Source organism: Loxodonta africana, chromosome 15 (assembly GCF_030014295.1).
Source record: "Loxodonta africana isolate mLoxAfr1 chromosome 15, mLoxAfr1.hap2, whole genome shotgun sequence".
Classification (NCBI taxonomy): Eukaryota; Metazoa; Chordata; class Mammalia; order Proboscidea; family Elephantidae; genus Loxodonta; species Loxodonta africana.
In genome coordinates, this window is record NC_087356.1 from 52,018,004 (window position 1) to 52,037,527 (window position 19,524).

General features: G+C 39.6%; 1 protein-coding gene across 4 annotated transcripts in view; it reads right to left on the reverse strand.

The window, feature by feature from the left end:
- Positions 1-19,524, reverse strand: part of NTM (neurotrimin) — a 546,323-nt gene that overhangs the window by 306,913 nt on the left and 219,886 nt on the right. The gene's annotated exons all lie outside the window — the stretch shown is intronic.

Here is a 19,524-nt window from a genome sequence, read left to right on the forward strand (position 1 = left end):
CAGTGAGCTGAAATGGACTGGTATCAGTCATTTTTAACTGGACAATTGTATGGTCTACTATGATAGAAATGACAACTTAAAGAGGAATGGTGTTGCATTCATCATCAAAAAGAACATTTCAAGATCTATCCTGAAGTAAAAGCTGTCAGTGATAGGATATCTATATGCCTACAAGGAAGCCCAGTTAATACGACTTTTATTCAAATTTACACACCAACCACTAAGGCCAAAGATGAAGAAATTGAAGATTTTTACCAGCTTCTACAATCTGAAATTGATCAAACATGCAATCAGGATGCATTGATGATTACTAGTGATTAGAATGTGAAAGTTGGAAACAAAGAAGAAGGATCAATAGTTAGAAAATATGGCCTTGGTGATAGAAACAATGCCAGAGATCATATGACAGAATTTTGCAAGACCAATGACTTCTTCGTTGCAAATACCTTTTTTCACCAACATAAACAGTGACTATACACATGGAGGTTGTAAGATGGAATACACAGGAATCAAATCGGCTAAATCTGTGGAAAGAGTTGATGGAAAAGCTCAATATAATCAGTCCAAACAAGGACAGGGGCCAGCTGTGGAACAGACCATCAATTGCTCATATGAGAGTTCAAATTGAAACAAAAGAAAATTAGAACAAGTCCACAAGAGCCAAAGTATGAACTTGAGTATATCCCATCTGAATTTAGAGACCATGTCAAGAAAAGATTTGACACGTTGAACACTAATGACCGAAGACCAGAAGAGTTGTGGAATGACATCAAGCACATCATACATGAAGAAAGCAAGAGGTCATTGAAAAGACAGGAAAAAAAGAAAACACCAAAATGAATGTCAGAAGAGACTCTGAAACTTGCTCTTGGACGTTGAGCAGCTAAAGAAAAAGGAAGAAATGATGGTGTAAAAAGAACTGTACAGAAGATTTCAAATGGTGGCTCAAGGAGGCAAAGTAAAGTATTATAATGTCATGTGCAAAGAGCTGGAGATGGAAAACCAAAAGAGAAGAACACATTTGGCATTTCTCAAGCTGAAAGAACTGAAGAAAAAATTCAAGTCTTGAGTTGCAATAGGGAAGAATTCTTGGGGAAAATACTAAACAATGCAGGAAGTATCAAAAGAAGATGGAAGGAATACACACAGTCATTATATGAAAAAGAATTGATCAACGTTCAAACATTTTAAGAAGTAGCATATGATCAGGAACCGATGGTACTGAAGGAAGAAGTCCAAGTTGCACTGAAGACAATGGTGAAAAACAAGGCTCCAGGAATCGAAGGAATATCAATTGAGATGTTTCAACAAAACGGAGGCAGTGCTGGAAGTGCTCACTTGTCTATGCCAAGAAATTTGGAAGACAGCTAGCTGGCCAACGATTAGAATAGATCCATACTTATGCCTATTCCCAAGAAAGGTGATCCAACTAAATGCAGAAATTATCGAACAATTTGTTAATATCACAGGCAAGCAAAATTTTGCTAAAGATCATTCAAAAGCAGGTGCAGCAGTATATCAACAGGGAACTGCCAGAAATTCAGGCCAGATTCAGAAGAGGACATGGAAGGAAGGATATCATTGCTGATGCCAGACAGATCCTGGCTGAAAGCAGAGAATACCAGAAGGGTGTTACCTGTGTTTTATTGACTATGCAAAGGCATTCAACTGTGTGGATAATAACAAATTATGGATAACATTTCAAAGAATGGGAATTCCAGAACACTTAATTGTGCTCATGAGGAACCTGTACATAGATCAAGAGGTAGTTGTTCAAACAGAACAAAGGATACTGCATGGTTAAAGTCTGGAAAGGTGTGTGTCAGGGTTGTATACTTTCACCATACCTACTCAATCTGTATGCTGAGCAAATAATCTGAGAAGCTTGAATATATGAAGAAGAACGAGGCATCAGGATTGGAGGAAGACTCATTAACAACCTGTGTTATACAGATGCTTGCTTGCTGAAAGTGAAGACTTGGAAGTACTTACTGATGAAGATCAAAGACCACAGCCTTCAGTATAAATTACACCTCAACATAAAAAAAAAGAAAGAAAGAAAACAAAAATCCTCACAACTGGACCAATGAGCAACATCATGACAAATAGAGAGAAGACTGAAGTTGTCAAGGATTTCATTTTACTTGGATCCACAATCAGCACCCATGGAAGCTGCAGTCAAGAAATCAAGAGACACATTGCATTGGGCAAATCTTCTGCAAAGGGCCTCTTTAAAGTGTTGAGAAGCAAAGACGTCACCTTGAAAACTAAGGTGTGCCTGACCCAAACCATGGTATTTTCAATCACCTCATATGCATGTGAAAACTGGACAATGAATAAGGAAAACTGAAGAATTGCCACCTTTGAATTGTGGTTTTGGCAAAGAGTATTGAATATACCATGAACTGCCAAAAGAATGAACAAATCTGTCTTGGCAGAAGTACAACCAGTATGCTCCTTAGAGCAAGGATAGTGAGGCTGAGTCTTACATACTTTGGACATGTTGTCAGGAGGGATCAGTCCCTGGAGAAGGACATCATGCTTGGTAAAGTACAGGGTCAGAGGAAAAGAGAAAGACCCTCAAGGAAGTGGATTGACACAGTGGCTGCAACAGTGGGCTCAAGCATAACAATGATTGTGAGCATGGCACATGACCAGGCAGTGTTTCATTCTGTGGTGCCTATGAGTTGGAAAACCGACTTGATGGCACCTAACAACAACAACTACTTTACCAAACATCACATCCTTTTCTAGTGATTGGTCTTTCTTGATAACGTGTCCATGGAGCTTCTAAGGAGCGTTCTAGCTGTATTTTTTCTAAGACTTTTTTGTTCTTCTACCAATCTATGATATATTAAGTATTCTCCACCAACACTACAATTAAAATGCATCAGTTCTTCCTTTGCTTTCTTTTTTTACTGTCCAGCTTTTACATTCATGAGGCAATTAAAAATACCATGGCTTGAGACAGGTGCACTTTTGACTTCAAAGTGACATATTTGCTTTTTAGAATGTTAAAGAAGTCTTTTGCAGCAGATGTGCTCAATGCAATATGTCACTTGATTTCCTGACTGCTGCTTCCATGGGCATTGATTATTTATCCAAGTGGAATGAAATCTTTGAAAAATTCAATATTTTCTCCATTTTGGTATTTGAAATACTGATGGCATAACTTCCAGCAACATGCAAGCCAACGTAGGTGGCTCGTGAATATTAGATATTATCATTGTCAATATCACTATCATTATTATGTGTCACAAATGTTGAGAGTTGCCTTCCACTGCTGGAATGATGGGCTATACGACTTCTAAAAATGTCTGATTGTAAGGTTGTCTGGTTTTCTAATATAAGTGCATGGCCTCTTGAGCCACTTCCTCTTCTCTGGGCTCTCCCCAAGCATCTTTTCCTGCAACCACTGGAGCCCCATAATGCTTCTGGTCCTGCCACTACACAAGGAGTCAAGTGTGTGTCTCTGACAAAGTTGCATCTGATAACCCCTGAGGTTCTGAATTTAATCCTAAAGTTGGACTCTTCTTTACTCAAATCCCATTCACAATTGGCACAATTCCATTTGCTGACTCAAAAGGGGGAAAGAGATTTTTGAAAAGGCTTATAACAAAGGCTCATAAGCCTTACAGATCAAACAGCTCTTAAAGAACAACATTTTGATGAGTTAAGTGTAAAAGAACCAGAAACATACGGATTAAATTCCCCTTGAAATTTGAATGCTTTAAAAAATTAAAGGGAAAAGCACTTGCCAGAATGCATTGGGGCCCTTTGCAGAATCTGAAACATTTAGAAAAACAGCTGGAGAAATTTTGCCCAAATGAGGCAGTGCCCAGTTTCTATATAGCTTAGTTGAAGTGCTATTCCCCCCCCATGTCTCTTTTTGTCTCTCAGCAGACCATTTCAGATTCCCAGATCCCCTCCATTTCTTTTCCCTTAATGGCTAACTGCTAATTAGCAAGATATTTGTATGTTGGAAAAAGAAGTTCATTTTTTTAAATGGCTGGAGCCTACTGATTAGGTCACCAGTGGTATTCACCCATGTACCCCGATGGGGAGGTGCTTGCAGCAGCAGCCAGAGCGTTTGGCAGGAGCTAAATCCTGCCCTCCATGATACACTCACCCTGTGCCACAGACGTGCTGAAGAATGAGATGCCGGATCGATGAGTGATGAGTGTGGCAGCTCCCAGGGGCCTGATACAAGCTCACTGTACCATGCAGCCCTCATTTGGGATTCCTGGAGCCCTGGTGGAACAATAGTTAAGTGCTTGACTGCTATCAGAAAGGGTGGCAGTTCTAACATACCCAGCAGCTTCATGGGAGAAAGACTTGGCAATCTACTCCTGTAAAGATTATAGCCTAGAAAACACTGTAGGGCAGTTCTACTCTCTCGCAGGGGTCAGTATGAGTTGGAATCCATTGGACGGCACACAACAACAGAAAGGGCTACACACAAAGATTGAACTGTATTTACCAGGGATGTAGAATGTTGTGTTGGGTAGAATGTTGTTAGATCTGACATGTCTATTTGACCTGCTGGGGTGGTTCAGTGTAATGGTTCAAAGTGGGCAGTAAACTCTCCAGAAGAAGCAGGGAGTGACCCCTGACATGGGTGGGGGATGAGTTCTATAATTTATATATATACATACACACACACATATTTATCTTATCCTTTTTACATTCCTTTGTGCATGTGTGTGTGTGAGTGACTATGTGTATGCAAATATTTAATAATTTGCTTAGTATATATTTGTATGTTGGTACGGTGGTTTAACTTGCTAATAAATATACATATATTATGGGCATGAAAGACCTAAATTTTGGGGGTGCTTGATGGTAAGTACTGCCAGCCCAGACTTGGTATCAATAACTTACTGCTTTTGTTAATGCGTAACCTTTACACAAACTTAATCTTGTAACTAAGGAAATATTTTCTTTGAAACCAAGCTAAGAAAGAATGTTGTCGGCTTATTCCCAGAAGGCCTTGCAACAAAACAACAGTGTATCTAACCTCTATGTTCCCAGAAAGGAACATCTTGCAATTGTCTTGTAAACCCCTTCTCCTTGTAGTAACTAATCAACAGACTCTTTACACCAATCATGTTAAGAGCCTCGCTTTGAGATGTCCTGTTTTCCACTACCTTATTTCACTGAACACCAATGATTATACGTCAAACTAAATTCCTGGTGTAGCCCTAAACCTAACCCCACGTAACTGTTGCTCTCTGGAGCTCTGACTTTGACTCTGTGGAAATCAGTGTATCCCTGGCTTTAGCTGCCTTTTCTCTCAATAAATCTCTTGATTTTATTTTAAACAGAGTATAAGTCATTACACTATGACACACATGATACTCAAAAGGTTTTCTGTTTTGGCTTGTTTTGTATGTTTTTTTTGTTTGTTCGTTTGTTTGTTTTTCTATTGGTGACTGTGAGCAATGTTAAAAAAATAGAGTCCACTGTCTGTGGTTACACAGATCTGAGCTTAAATCCTATCTCTGCCACTTACAAGCCAGATGACCTCAAGTAAGATGCTTTGTGTCTCTGAGCCTCTGTTTCTTGTCTGTAAAGTGAGAATTCTACTACCTTTGAAGGCTATGCTAAGTGGCAGTGAGGTTTAGGAGGGAAAAAAAAAAATTGAATCTAAACTCGGTAGCTGGTACATAGAGCCCTGGTGGCACAGTGGCTAAGAGCTCAGCTGCTAATCAAAAGGTAGGCAGTTCTAATCAACCAGCCACTCCTTGGAAGCTCTATGAGGCAGTTCTACTCTGTCTATAGGGTTGTGATGAGTTGGAATGGACTCAGTGACAATGGGTTTCTGGCATATAAGGGATTAGCGAGCCAGAGCTGCCATTGTTTGATTTATTTTTACTGTTTCTATTTTGTAGGGATGAATTTTCTAAGAACTGAACTTTTACTGAGACCTTCCTTCAATAAGAGAAAACAGACAATACATTTCAGGCTGTCATTTTGAATCAGAGAGATGAGAAAGCTTAACTCTCTGTCACTCATCACCTTTATCAACAGATGTTTATAAAGCTTCTGATAAGCAAGACCAAATCCTAATTTTTTTCACACTCTTTTTCTGAGGGTCTATAGCAGGCTATCCTGTGCCTTTTCATGTGCTATCATCAAATCCATAGGATTGGCTGATGACAACTACTAGTATTCCAGTAGGGGTGTAAGGGTGGACATTAAATATCAGTTTCCCACATGAGCCAAATATGAAGAAGGCAGCTTCAACTTCCCAATGACTTGGAGAAATCCTCTCTGAAGTGGATATGAAAGGCAAAGAACTGTAGTTGACCCAGATACTTCAGAGAATTTCTGTTATGTTTTGCGGGAAAAACAAAGAAAAAATATTTCCAAGTAAAAGTGATGGGTGATAAAAACAATGTTGATAATAAGGTGTAATGAATGAGCAAAGGACTTTATGGTGTTTTACAAAAAGATTTTCCACAAAGCTTATCTTATTTGATCTTCAGTGTAATCCAATAAAATAGGTATTGCTACTTGTTATTTTATAGATGAACAAACTGAGACCAACAGAGACTATGCAAGATGCTGTAGAGAAATGGCAGTGCTTCAAAAACATAGATTTATCCTCAAAACCTCCTAATTCCCCACTATAACTTATATCCCCCAACACTGCATCATTCTTTATAAAATCAGCTTTTCTCCCATAGAACTTACTGCCAACTGAAATTTTCTTTTTAACTTATTTAAGTACTATCTTTTGTGTCTTCCCCTTCCCCCCCCCCCACCACCACCTTTCCATGAGAATGTTAGCTCCACTATGACAGGGACTGTGACCAGCTTGTTTACCAGAGTATTGAACCAAGTCTTCTACCTAGTTAGCACTCAATAAATATTGATGGTGGTCCTGGCTTCTCTCCCTATCCTTTGTCCACATGGGGGTCGGTGATACGGGCTGTGGTCCAAATCCAGCCCACCCTTGTTTTAGTAAATAGAGTTTTACTGGAACACAGCCGTGCCTATTTGATTGCATATTATCTTTGGCCACTTTTGTGCTACAACAGCAGAGTTGAATAGCTGCAGCAGAGACCTGCAAAGCCTAAAATATGTACTATTTGGTCCTTTAAAGAAAAAGCATGCTGACCTCTGGCCCACAAGAATCAAGCAGAAGTTATAGATGAAGAAAAGAAATATTTATCAAGCAAGACTGTTACTAAAAACGTTACAGTTGGAGGACAGCTGTTTCATCAACAGATACTCATTAAGTCAGATTAATTCAGCTATTTAGCATGAAATGTATGGGGTAATCAATACTATTGTGTCTGTCGTTAAAAAAAAAAAAAACGATGAAAGTATGTCATTGATTACATACCCACCAACGCTGTCAGCATTTACCTTTAGTTCAGGTAAATGCCAGTAAGATAAAGGTTAGCTATTGCATAAGAACAATTAGATTTTCAACCAATTCTCAGTCATTCTGAGATAGATTAATAAACCTTGGCTGCACTTTCTCTTCTCTCCTGATTTCTGCCATTAGGCAATTTCACTTCTTCAGACTCCCAGAGGGAGAAGAGAGATGGGGAGAGCCATTCTTTAAGCACTTGTAAGCCTTTCTGAAAAAAGGCTGGGTGCTAAAAAAAAAAAAAAAAAGTCTTTAGAGATAATGAATAAACACTTTATTTTTAGATTTCTGGGAAGACTGCAATTATCTATACTCTCTAAGCTAATAATATGTAGGGAAATCCAGAGCTGACTGGAGATAGCAGAAGCTATGTTTGAACCTGAGATTATCAGAAATTCTCTTTTCAGTTAGATGTACATACGTATGACTATTTTATATTGTTCAAAAATGTTCAGTAATGGTAGCTGGGCACCATCGAGCTCTTCTGGTTTCATGGCAAAGGAGACAGTTGTTCATGGAGGCAATTAGCCACACATCCCATATCCTCCTGCTATTCCTGATTCTCCTTCTTCCTCTGTTGCTCCGGGCAAATAGAGGCTGATTCTTGTGCTTTGGATGGCCACTTGCAAGCTTTTAAGACCCTAGGCAATAAGCAATAAACTAGGAAATAGAACAGAAGCACCACATATGTTGTTAGGCCAGTTAACCGGGATGTCTATGGCCATGACCCTAAACTTCCAAACCAGGAAACCAAATCCCATGATGCTTTTGGCTGTACATAAGCAACCTCAACATCTACTCTTTTTCATCACTAATATTTTCTTGTCATTGTTTAAATATTTCTATCCCACAATTTTTGCCATTTCAACTTTTTACAGGTGTACAACTTATAATCAATTATAATCGACTGCACAACCCTAACCCTAACTAATATGATTTTTCCATCTCTGTAAACTGAAACTCAGTACTCTATGAGCAATAACAACCCCCCATCCCCTCCTGTTTTCCATCTCTCATAATCACTATTAAACTTTGGTCTCTATATATTTGCCTTTTCTTGTCTTTTTATGTAAGTGAGATCAAATTTGTCCTTTTGTGATTGACTTATTTGACTTAGCATAGTGTCTTCAAGCTCCATCCATATTGTAGCATGTATCAACACTTCATTTCTCTTACTGGCTGAGTAATATTCCATTGTATGTATCTATCACATTTTGTTTATCTGTTTATCTTTGATGGGCATTTACGTTGTTTCCACCTTTTGGCTTTGTGAATAGTGCTGCAATCAACATTGTTGTACACATAACTGAGTCCCTGTGTATCAAGTCTTTTGGGTATATACCTGGGAGTGAAATTGCTGGGTCAAGGTTCTATAGAAGAATCTTGATCAAAAGGGAGAAAATGGAGAACAGAATTTCAAATTTTCATGCAATCCAGACATTCTGGAGCCATGGAGGCTGGATGAACCCCTGAAACTATTGCCCTGAGATGTTCTTTAAACCTTAAACCAAACATATCCGCTGAAGTCCTCTTAAAACCAAACAGGAAGCCAAGATGGTGGAACAGACAGCCGCTTCCATTCAGCCTACAACAAAGACCTGAAAAAACAAGTGAAACGAGTATATTTGTGACAAGCTGGGAGCCCTGAGCATCAAAGGCAAGCTTAGACAACGAACTGAGGGGCAGGGGAAGGAAGAGACCTTTCAGAAGAGGAGAGGAGTTACCGAACCTGAATCGTTCGGAGCCCTCAGGCACCATTCTGAGAGCTGCGGTGGTGGCGGGCTGGTCCTAGAGTTTGGCTGCAGTTTCCTCAGGGAGAAGCAGCCAGCCACACAGCCCACTCACACCTCCGGAACCTGAGGAGAAGGGTGCTCTCGGGAAAAGCTAAGTACTTGCATATATTTTACCACCCCCCTCCCCAAGCCAACTTCGGCGGCTGAATCCCTAAGCATGAGATAGACCCTGGTGAACACCTGGAGCCGTCCTCCCGGCCTTGGGGAAAGAAAAAATTTGCAACTGGGGGGAAAAGATAATTTGCTAGCTCCATTAACTGGGGGAGCTCAGGACAGAAGCAGCTCCTGTCCAGCCATAAACCGTCCGTGGACCTTGAGCACCTTTCCCTTCTGCATGGACCTGTGTGGACCTATTTTGGGAAAATAGACCCTCGTTGGCAAACTTCAACCATTTCAGCTGTGCGGTGGAGAGGTGGGTGTTTGACCTTTCACATTGCTTTGCCTATTAAACAAGGTCCTCACCTACCCACATCAGGGACTTAAGGACTGGTGGCTCCATTTCGGTCGCCCAGCCACCCGTGACAGGGGTCCAGGGATAACTGGTACCTCCCAGTCCTTACGACAAAATCTTTGGGTGCCCACGGTCCCTCTGCAGAGCCCGCCCACCAGCATGCTCTAGGGAACAGAGACGCGTTTAACTCAGAGACACTTGGGGGTCGCTTCTCAGCCCCCTGCCTTATTCAGAGCATGACCCCCTGCTGCAATCAGAAACCAGTATATATGCCAATCACTCCTGCCCCTCTAAGACAGTAGGACAGAGTCTCTACCACACACTTGACATCAGCTACCTGGAAACCTGAGCTGAATTCATACAAGAAAACTGAATGGACTCCTAGACTGATATACCTGATAACAGCTCTAGCCAGCTGGGACAGGACACCAGAGCACCAAAGGTGAAAATAATCAAGCTAGCTCACTCAAGCAACCCATAGAGGTATAACAAAACAAAGCAAGCACCTGTGACACAGTAAGTAAGCATAAACTAATACAATAACTTACAGATGGCTCGGAGACAACAGTCAATATCAAGCCACATAAAGAAACAGGCCATGATCACCTCAACAAGCTCTCAAAACAAAGAATCCAGGGATCTTCTAGATCAAAGTGCATTCCTGGAATTACCAGATGCAGAATACAGAAGTTTAATGTACAGAACCCTTCAAGACATCAGGAAGGAAATGAGGCAATACTCAGAACAAGCTAAGGAACACAGAGATAAAGCAACTCGAAAAATCAGAAAGATTTTTCTGGAACATAATGCAAAGTTTAATAAGCTGGAAAAATCCATAGACAGCAATCAGAAATTCAGAAGATTAACAATAAAATTACAGAATTAGATAACTCAGTAGAAAGTCAGAGGAGCAGAATTGAGCAAGTAGAAGCTAGAATTTCTGAACTCAAAGATAAATCACTTGGGACTAACATATTTGAAGAAAAATGAGATAAAAGAATTAAAAAAAAAATGAAGAAACCTTAAGAATCATGTGGGACCCTATCAAGAGAAATAACCTACGAGTGATTGGAGTACCAGAACAGGGAGGGATAACAGAAAATACAGAGGAAATTGTTGAGGATTTGTTGGCAGAAAACTTCCCTGATATCGTGAAAGATGAGAAGATATCTATCCAAGATGCTCATCGAACTCCACATAAGGTAGATCTTAAAAGAAAGTCACCAAGACACATTATAATCAAACTTGCCAAAACCAAAGATAAACAATTTTAAGAGCAGTGAGGGATAAAAGAAAAGTCACCTACAGGGGAAAGCCAATAAGAATAAGCTCAGACTACTCGGCAGAAACCATGCAGGCAAGAAGGCAATGGGATGACATATTTAAAAAACTGAAGGAAAAAAATTGGCTGCCAAGAATCATATCCATCAAAACTGTCTCGTAAATATGAAGGTGAAATTAAGACATTTCCAGATAAACACAAGTTGAGGGAATTTGTAAAAACCAAACCCAAACTACAAGATATACTAAAGGGAGCTCTTTGATTAGAAAATCAATAATGTCAGGTATCGATCCAAGACTAGAACAGTGGGCAGAGCAACCAGAAGTCAACCCAGACAGGGAAATCCAAAAAAAAAAAAAACAAAGAAAGACTTAAAAAAAAAAAAAAAAAAAGCCCAACACAGGGTAACGGCTATGTTATTATATAAAAGAAGACAACATTAAAATAATAAAGAGGGACTAAGAAATGTAATCATACACCTTCCATATGGAGAGGAAGATACGGCGATACAAAGAAATAAAAGTTAGTTATAAATTTAGAAAAATAGGGGTAAATAAAAGGTAACCACAAAAGAGACAAACTATCCTACTCATTGAAATAAAATACCAGGGAAAAATACAGACTCAGCAGAAACAAAACCAACAACAACAAATATGAGAAAAGGACAATATATAAAGAAAATCTACTCAGCACATAAAATCAAGTGGGAAAAAGAAGCTGTCAGCACACAAAAAAAGACTTCAAAATCATAGCACTAAATTCATACGTATCCATAAGTACCCTGAATATAAATGGACTAAATGCACCAATAAAGAGACAGAGGGTGGCAGAATGGATTAAAAAACAAGATCTGTATATATGCTGCCTACAAGAGACACACCTTAGAGACACAAACAAACTAAAACTCAAAGGATGGGAAAAAAATATATCAAGCAAACAACAGTCAAAAAAAGAGCAGGACTGGCAATATTAATTTCTGACAAAATAGACTTTGAAGTTAAACCTATCAGAAAGGATAAGGAAGGACACTATATAATGATTAAAGGGACAACACACCAAGAAGATATAACCATATTAAATATTTATGCACCCAATGACAGGGCTGCAAGATATATAAAACAAACTCTATCAGCATTGAAAAGTGAAATAGACAGCTCCACAAAAATAGTAGACTTCAATACACCACTTTTGGTGAAGGACAGGACATTCAGAAAGAAGCTCAATAAAGACACAGAAGATCTAAATGCCACAATCAACCAACTTGAACTCCTAGACATACACAGAACACTCCACCCAACAGCAACCAACTATACTTTCCTTTCTAGTGCACATGGAACATTCTCTAGAACAGACCACATATTAGGTCATAAAGCAAGCCTTAGCAGAATCTAAAACACTGAAATATTACAAAGCATCTTCTCTGACCATAAGGCCATAAAGCTGAACTCAATAACAGGAAAAGCGGGGAAAAGAAATCAAACACTTGGAAACTGACCAATAAAAAATAAATAAAATAAATAAATTTTTTTTTTTTTTTTTGACAAATACCTGCTCAAAAAAGACTGGATTAGAGAAGACATATGGAATAAAGAAATTCATAGAATCGAATAAGAACGAAAACACTTCCTATCAGAACCTTTGGCACACAGCTAAAGCAGTGCTCAGAGGCCAATTTATATCAATAAATGCACACATCCAAAAAGTAGAAAGGGCCAAAATCAAAGAATAATCCCTACAACTTGAACAAATAGAAAGAGAGCAACAAAAGAAACCCACAGGCACCAGAAAAAAAAAAAAAAATGATAAAAATTAGAGCTGAACTAAATGCAATAGAAAACAGAAAAACAATTGAAAGAATTAACAAGACCAAAAGCTGGTTTTTTCAAAAACTCAACAAAATTGATAAACCATTGGCCAAACTGACAAAAGAAAAACAGGAGAGGAAGCAAATAACCTGAATAAGAAATGAGATGGGCACTATTACAACAGACCCAACTGAAATTAAAAGAATCATATCAGATTACTATGAAAAACTATACTCAAATTTGAAAACCTAGAAGAAATGGATGAGTTCCTAGAAACACACTACCTACCTAAACTAACACAAACAGAGGGAGAACAACTAAATAGGCCCATAACAAAAGAAGAGATTGAAAAGGTAATCAAAAAACTCCCAAGAAAAAAAAAGCTCTGGTCCGGAAGGCTTCACTGCAGAGTTCTATCAAACTTTCAGAGAAGAGTTAACACCACTACTAAAGGGATTTCAGAGCATAGAAAAGGATGGAATACTACCAAACTCATTCTATGAAGCCACCATATCCCTGATACCAAAACCAGGGAAAGACTCCACAAGAAAAGAAAATTATAGACCTATATCCCTCATGAATGTAGATGCAAAAATCCTCAACAAAATTCTCGCCAATAGAATTCAACAACATATCAAAAAAATAATTCACTATGACCAAGTGGGATTCACACCAGGTATGCAGGGATGGTTCAACATTAGAAAAACAATTAATGTAATCCACCACATAAATAAAACAAAAGACAAGAATCACATGATTTTATCAATTGATGCAGAAAATGCATTCGACAAAGTTCAACACTCATTCGTGATAAAAACTCTCAGCAAAATAGGAATAGAAGGAAAATTCCTCAACATAATAAAGGGCATTCATACAAAGCCAACAGCCAACTTCACCCTAAACGGAGAGAGCCTGAAAGCATTCCCATTGAGATCCAGAACCAGACAAGGATGCCTTTTATCACCGCTCTTATTCAACACTGTGTTGGAGGTTCTTATTCAACACCGTGTTGGAGGTCCTAGCCTAAGCTAGATAAAGAAATAAATGCATCCAGATTGGCAAGGAAGAAGTAAAAGTATCTCTTTTTGCAGGTGACATGATCTTATACACAGAAAACCCTAAGGAATCCTCCAGAAAACTACTGAAACTAATAGAAGACTTCAGCAGAGTATCGGGATACAAGATAAACATACAAAAATCAGTTGGATTCCTCTACACCAACAAAAAGAACATTGAAGAGGAAATTTACAGTTGCCTCCAAGAAGATAAAATACTTAGGAATAAATCTTACCAGAGATGTAAAAGACTTATACAAAGAAAACTACAGTACACTTCTGCAAGAAACCAAAAGAGACTTACATAAGTGGAAGAACATACCTTGCTCATGGATAGGAAGACTTAACATTATAAAAATGTCTATTCTATCAAAAGCGATCTATACATTTAATGCAATTGTGATCCAAATCCCAAGGACATTCTTTAATGAGATGGAGAAACAAATCATCAATTTCATATGGAAGGGAAAGAGGCCCCGGATAAATAAGGCATTACTGAAAAAGAAGAACAAAGTGGGAGGCCTTACTTTACCTGATTTTAGAATGTATTATACTGCCACATTAGTCAAAACAGCCTGGTACTGGTACAACAACACATACATGGACCAACAGAATAGAATTGAGAATCCAAGCAGAAATCCATCCACATATGAGCAGTTGATATTTGACAAAGGCCCCAAAACAGTTAAATGGGGAAAAGACAGTCTTTTTAACAAATGGTGCTAGCATAACTGGATATCCATCTGCAAAAAAATGAAACAGGACCCATACCTCACTCCATGCACAAAAACTAACTCAAAATGGATCAAAGACCTAAATATCAAATCTAAAACAATAAAGATCATGGAAGAAAAAAGACAGACAACGTTAGGAGCCCTAATACATGGCATAAACAGTATAGGAAACATTATAAAGAACGTAGAAGAAAAACTAGATAACTGGGAGCCCCCAAAAATCAAACACTTAATGCTCATCCAAAGACTTCACCAAAAGAGTAAAAAGACTACCTACGGACTGGGAAAAAGTGTTTAGCTATGACATTTCTGATGAGTGCCTGATCTGTAAAATCTATATGATACTCCATAAACTCTACTGCAAAAAGACAAATAAACCAATTAAAAAATGGGCAAAAGATATGAATAGACACTTCACTAAAGAAGACATTCAGGTAGCTAACAGATGTATGAGGAAATGTCCACGATCATTAGCCATTAGAGAAATGCAGATCAAAACTACAATGAAATTTCATCTCACTCCAACAAGGCTGGTATTAATCCAAAAAACACAAAATAATAAATGTTGGAGAGGCTGTGGAGAGATTGGAACACTTCTACACTGCTGGTGGGAATGTTAAATGGTACAACCACTTTGGAAATCAATTTGGCGTTTCCTTAAAAAGACAGAAATAGAACTACCATATGATCCAGCAATCCCACTCCTTAGAATATATCCTAGAGAAATAAGAGCCTTTACACAAACAGATATATGCGCACCCATGTTTATTGCAGCACTGTTTACAATAGCAAAATCATGGAAGCAACCAAGGTGGCCATCAATGGATGAATTGATAAATTATGATATATTCACACAATGGAATACTACCCATCAATAAAGAACTGTGAGGAATCTGTGAAACATTTCATAACATTGAGGAACCTGGAAGGCATTATGCTGAGTAAAATTAGTCAGTTGCAAAAGGACAAATATAGTATAAGGCAACTATTATAAGAACTTGAGAAATAGTTTAAACTGAGAAGAAAACTTTCTTTTGTGGTTACGAGAGAGGGGAGGGAGGGGGGTGGGAGGCGGTATTCGCTAATTAGATAGTAGATAAGAACTACTTTAGGTGAAGGGAAGGACAGCACACAATACAGGGGAGGTCAACACAGTTGGACTAAACCAAAAGCAAAGAAGTTTCCTGAGTAAACTGAATGCTTCCAAGGCCAGCGTAGCAGGGGCAGGGGGCTGCAGACCATGGTTTCAGGGGACATCTAAGTCAATTGGCATAATAAAATCTATTAACAAAACATTCTGCATTCCACTTTGAAGAGTGGCGTCCGAGGTCTTAAACGCTAGCAAGCATCCATCTAAGATGCATCAATTGGTCTCAACCCACCTGGATCAAAGGACAATGAAGAACACCAAGGACACAAGGTGATTACAAGCCCAAGAGACAGAAAGGGCCACATTAACCAGTGACTACATCATCCCGAGACCGGAAGAACTAGATGGTGCCCAGCCACAACCTATGACTGCCCTGACAGAGAACACAACAGAGAACCCCTGATGGAGCAGGAGAGCAATGGGATCCAGACCCCAAGTTCTCATAAGACCAGACTAAATGGTCTGACTGAGACTAGAAGGACCCTAGTGGTCATGGTCCCCAGACCTTCAGTTGGCCCAGGACAGGAACCATTCCCTAAGCCAACTCTCCAGACACGGATTGGACTGGACAATGGGTTGGAGAGGGATGCTGGTGAGGAGTGAGCTTCTTGGATCAGGTGGACACTTGAGACTAGGTTGGCATCTCCTGCCTGGAGGGGAGATGAGAGGGTGGAGGGGGTTAGAAGCTGGCGAAAAGGGCACGAAAAGAGAGAGTGGAGGGAGAGAGCAGGCTGTCTCATTAGGGGGAGAGTAATTGGGATTGTGTAGCAAGGTGTATATGGGTTTTTGTGTGAGAGACTGACTTGTTTTGTAAACTTTCACTTAAAGCACAATAAAAATTATTTAAAAAAAATAAAACCGAACTGTAGTTTAGCTTAACTAGTAAACAACGTCTGCCTTGAGCACTGTGCTCTTTTAAGATCTATCTAGATGAGATCCAAGAGCAACTCGAAAAATCAGGCAGGAAACGTAGGGGGCGGCAGTGAGTTCATGTTAATGGGATAGGGACAATATGGAAAAGGAGGGTGAGAATGGTTTTACAACTCGAAGAATGTAATCAATGTTACTGAATTGTGCACGTAAAAGATATTGAGTTGGTACATGTTTTGCTCTGTATATTCTCGACAACAGTAAAAATAAAATGAATTAGAAGAAAAAAAAAAAGACAAAATCCTTAGCTACCTTAGAAAATGCAATATCGACCTGGGAACACCACTGGAGAAAGATTTTGATATCGGGGCCCCCCAAAATGCTGTTTTACCTCACTATTGCAAAGTATGTTTTCACATTTTAATACTTCTGAATTAGAAATTGATCTTATAATCTCTTGAGCATTTCATGAGGTACCCAACCTGCTACTTCTCTCAACCCTAAAAAGTTGTTAATAAATCAACAAACCCCTTAGAGTAGACAGGAATCTTCAAATAAAGAAAATATGTTTGCTGGGAAACTAAAAGAGAATGGAGGGAATCCATTTTTCATGGAATATCGTCTCTGAAATTAATCCTCGCCACTGATATAAAAGGCCCACAATGTCAAGCCTCGTACTGTTTTTAACTTTTGAGAACAATGTCTCCATCTACCTGTCTAGTCATTCCCACAAGAATCAATGATAGCACCTGAAAAACAGACACGGCCAAGTTCCTCACAAACAAGTCCTGTCACTCTCGCTGCCAAACAGTTTCCAAGTCAGCTATAGGTTTCATTCCCACATGCCCTTTTGCTTCAAAATGCCTACCAAGTTCATTCTAAGGCACAAAGACACCGGAAGCTGTGCATTGTTTTCTGAACAAACCACTATCCAGTGGCCTATTGCAAAATTAGCTGAGGGAGAATCTGTGCCGAGAGATAAATCTGTCTCTGACATTTCAAGCCTCATCCTCAGCCAATTAGAGCTGTTGCTTCAATACTGGCCTCACAGCACACATTTAAACCGCACGGACCCCCAGAGTGCTCGGCCTGCAGAAGTCTCTCAGTCAGTACACAGAGTCCTCTCCATCTGTGACTCAATGGCAGGGCAGGTGAGGACACGGTTTTATGGACTTTCAAACCAAAAATAGTTTTGTAGTCAGAGCTGGAGCTGTCTGAAGAAACAAGGAATGGAGTAGAGAAACTGCTGATGATAAGAAGTTTTTTACAGGAGGACTGGCTCCTTAGCCACAGCGTTGGCTTTGGCCTCTGAATGCAACCCTGGGCCACACAGAAGCCTAGACTACTGGACAGATGAATTAATGGTGCTTTATTCCAAAACAGAATTGACCTTAACAGGTCAGCTTGGTGAATCTCCTAGTGGGGCTCTGGCCTGCATTTATAAGGATTGCTCCTGGTCAGGGCTTGCTGAAACTCTCCCCAAGCTATTTAAGTGGCCCTATAATTTTTTTTTTTATATGCCGAAAGTACCTTTCTGGAGAGAAAGTGAAGCCATTTCTCCTTTTTACAATATTCATAGCTTGCCATTTCCAAAGCACATTTTTTAATCAGAGGAGCCAAAGTACTTTTCAAACTATTATTAAACTAATGTACTGCATGGTTGGGGCCATTTACATCAGCAAAGCATTACATGTGGATTGCTTCCTACAGGTAAGTCTTGACTTCTGCTCCCATTTCTCTGGTAAGATAAAATGAGATCCTGGGAAGATAATCCCCAAGGCCAAAGGTCTTCAGAATACATCAGAATATTTTATTGTCATTGAATTTCCTTCGCAAATAGAAAACTCTTCATTTTGGCTCTAGATTTATTTTACAGAAGGACCCTTAATTTGGAAACTCAGCCTGGGGAACAGTCAACTTCTGTTTTCTTACGCAAATGACACAAAGCCCAAGCTGTTGGGCCCCAGGATGTGTGGAAATGGGGCCTCTCCAGGCTGAGAGAGATGGCGGCAAGCAGCATGCAGAGGACTGGGCTCCCAAACCTGCCTCATTTTTCAGAAATCACACCATCTTTGGATCTGGCTATAGAGTAACTTTCAGAGAGTGTTTGTTGGAAAATTGTTCTTCTTTCAGAAGGGTACCCAGGAGAAAACCCGCTATTCCTCTCAGCAGTAAAATGAAAGCACCCGCACCCCCATGTCCACAATATGCACACGTTCACTTCAGTGATGACAAATTGCCGCAGTAAAAGAAAGAACCAGAGACCCATAGAGGCAGCCAGGGAGCTCCGCTGGGGAAGTGGCAAGGAGATCTATGTACACAGCGTTCACTCATTGAAATAAGCCTCCTGTCTTCTGTAAAACTAAAAATAAGGATAACGAGGAAGATTTATCTGTGTCTGAAAGAAAGTTCTGACGTTACCATAATGACATCTTTCCAGAAAGCCTGTTCTTCCCTTTCCATTCATATCTCCACTTAGTATTCTCAGAAAATTTAGCTAAAGGGAACTACTCTTTTCCCATGGTTCACAACAATCAGATTGCCCAAACTAGCACACACTCCTCCGAACTTGGTTAATTACATCATTAGCAGAAATACCAAAAGCAACAAATCAGCGTCATGTGTGCGTGTTTGAGAACCTTATTGTTCCAAGAAACTCCTAATTACATGTTTCCTGTTATCCTTCTGCTATCTACCCTTCACCCCTCCCCAGTTCCCTACGGGAGACCTACTAACACAATCAAAGAAGATTCTAAAAAGGCTTGTCATATCCCGGGGTTTACAATACATGGTATTCAAAATGCAGCGATGTTAATGTTGTTTTACAGTATGATGGCTGCTTGGGGGGCTTGCCACCGTCTGTGCGCATTAACCCTTTTTCTAAGTCAGGGGAAGGGCTGGGGTTTGCTCATTCATGGAGTAATGCTGCCTGTCTCCCTGCTCTCTTCTCAACCCAGTCACTGATTTGGGGCTAGCAGCTACCAGTTATTAGCAGAGAGGTAC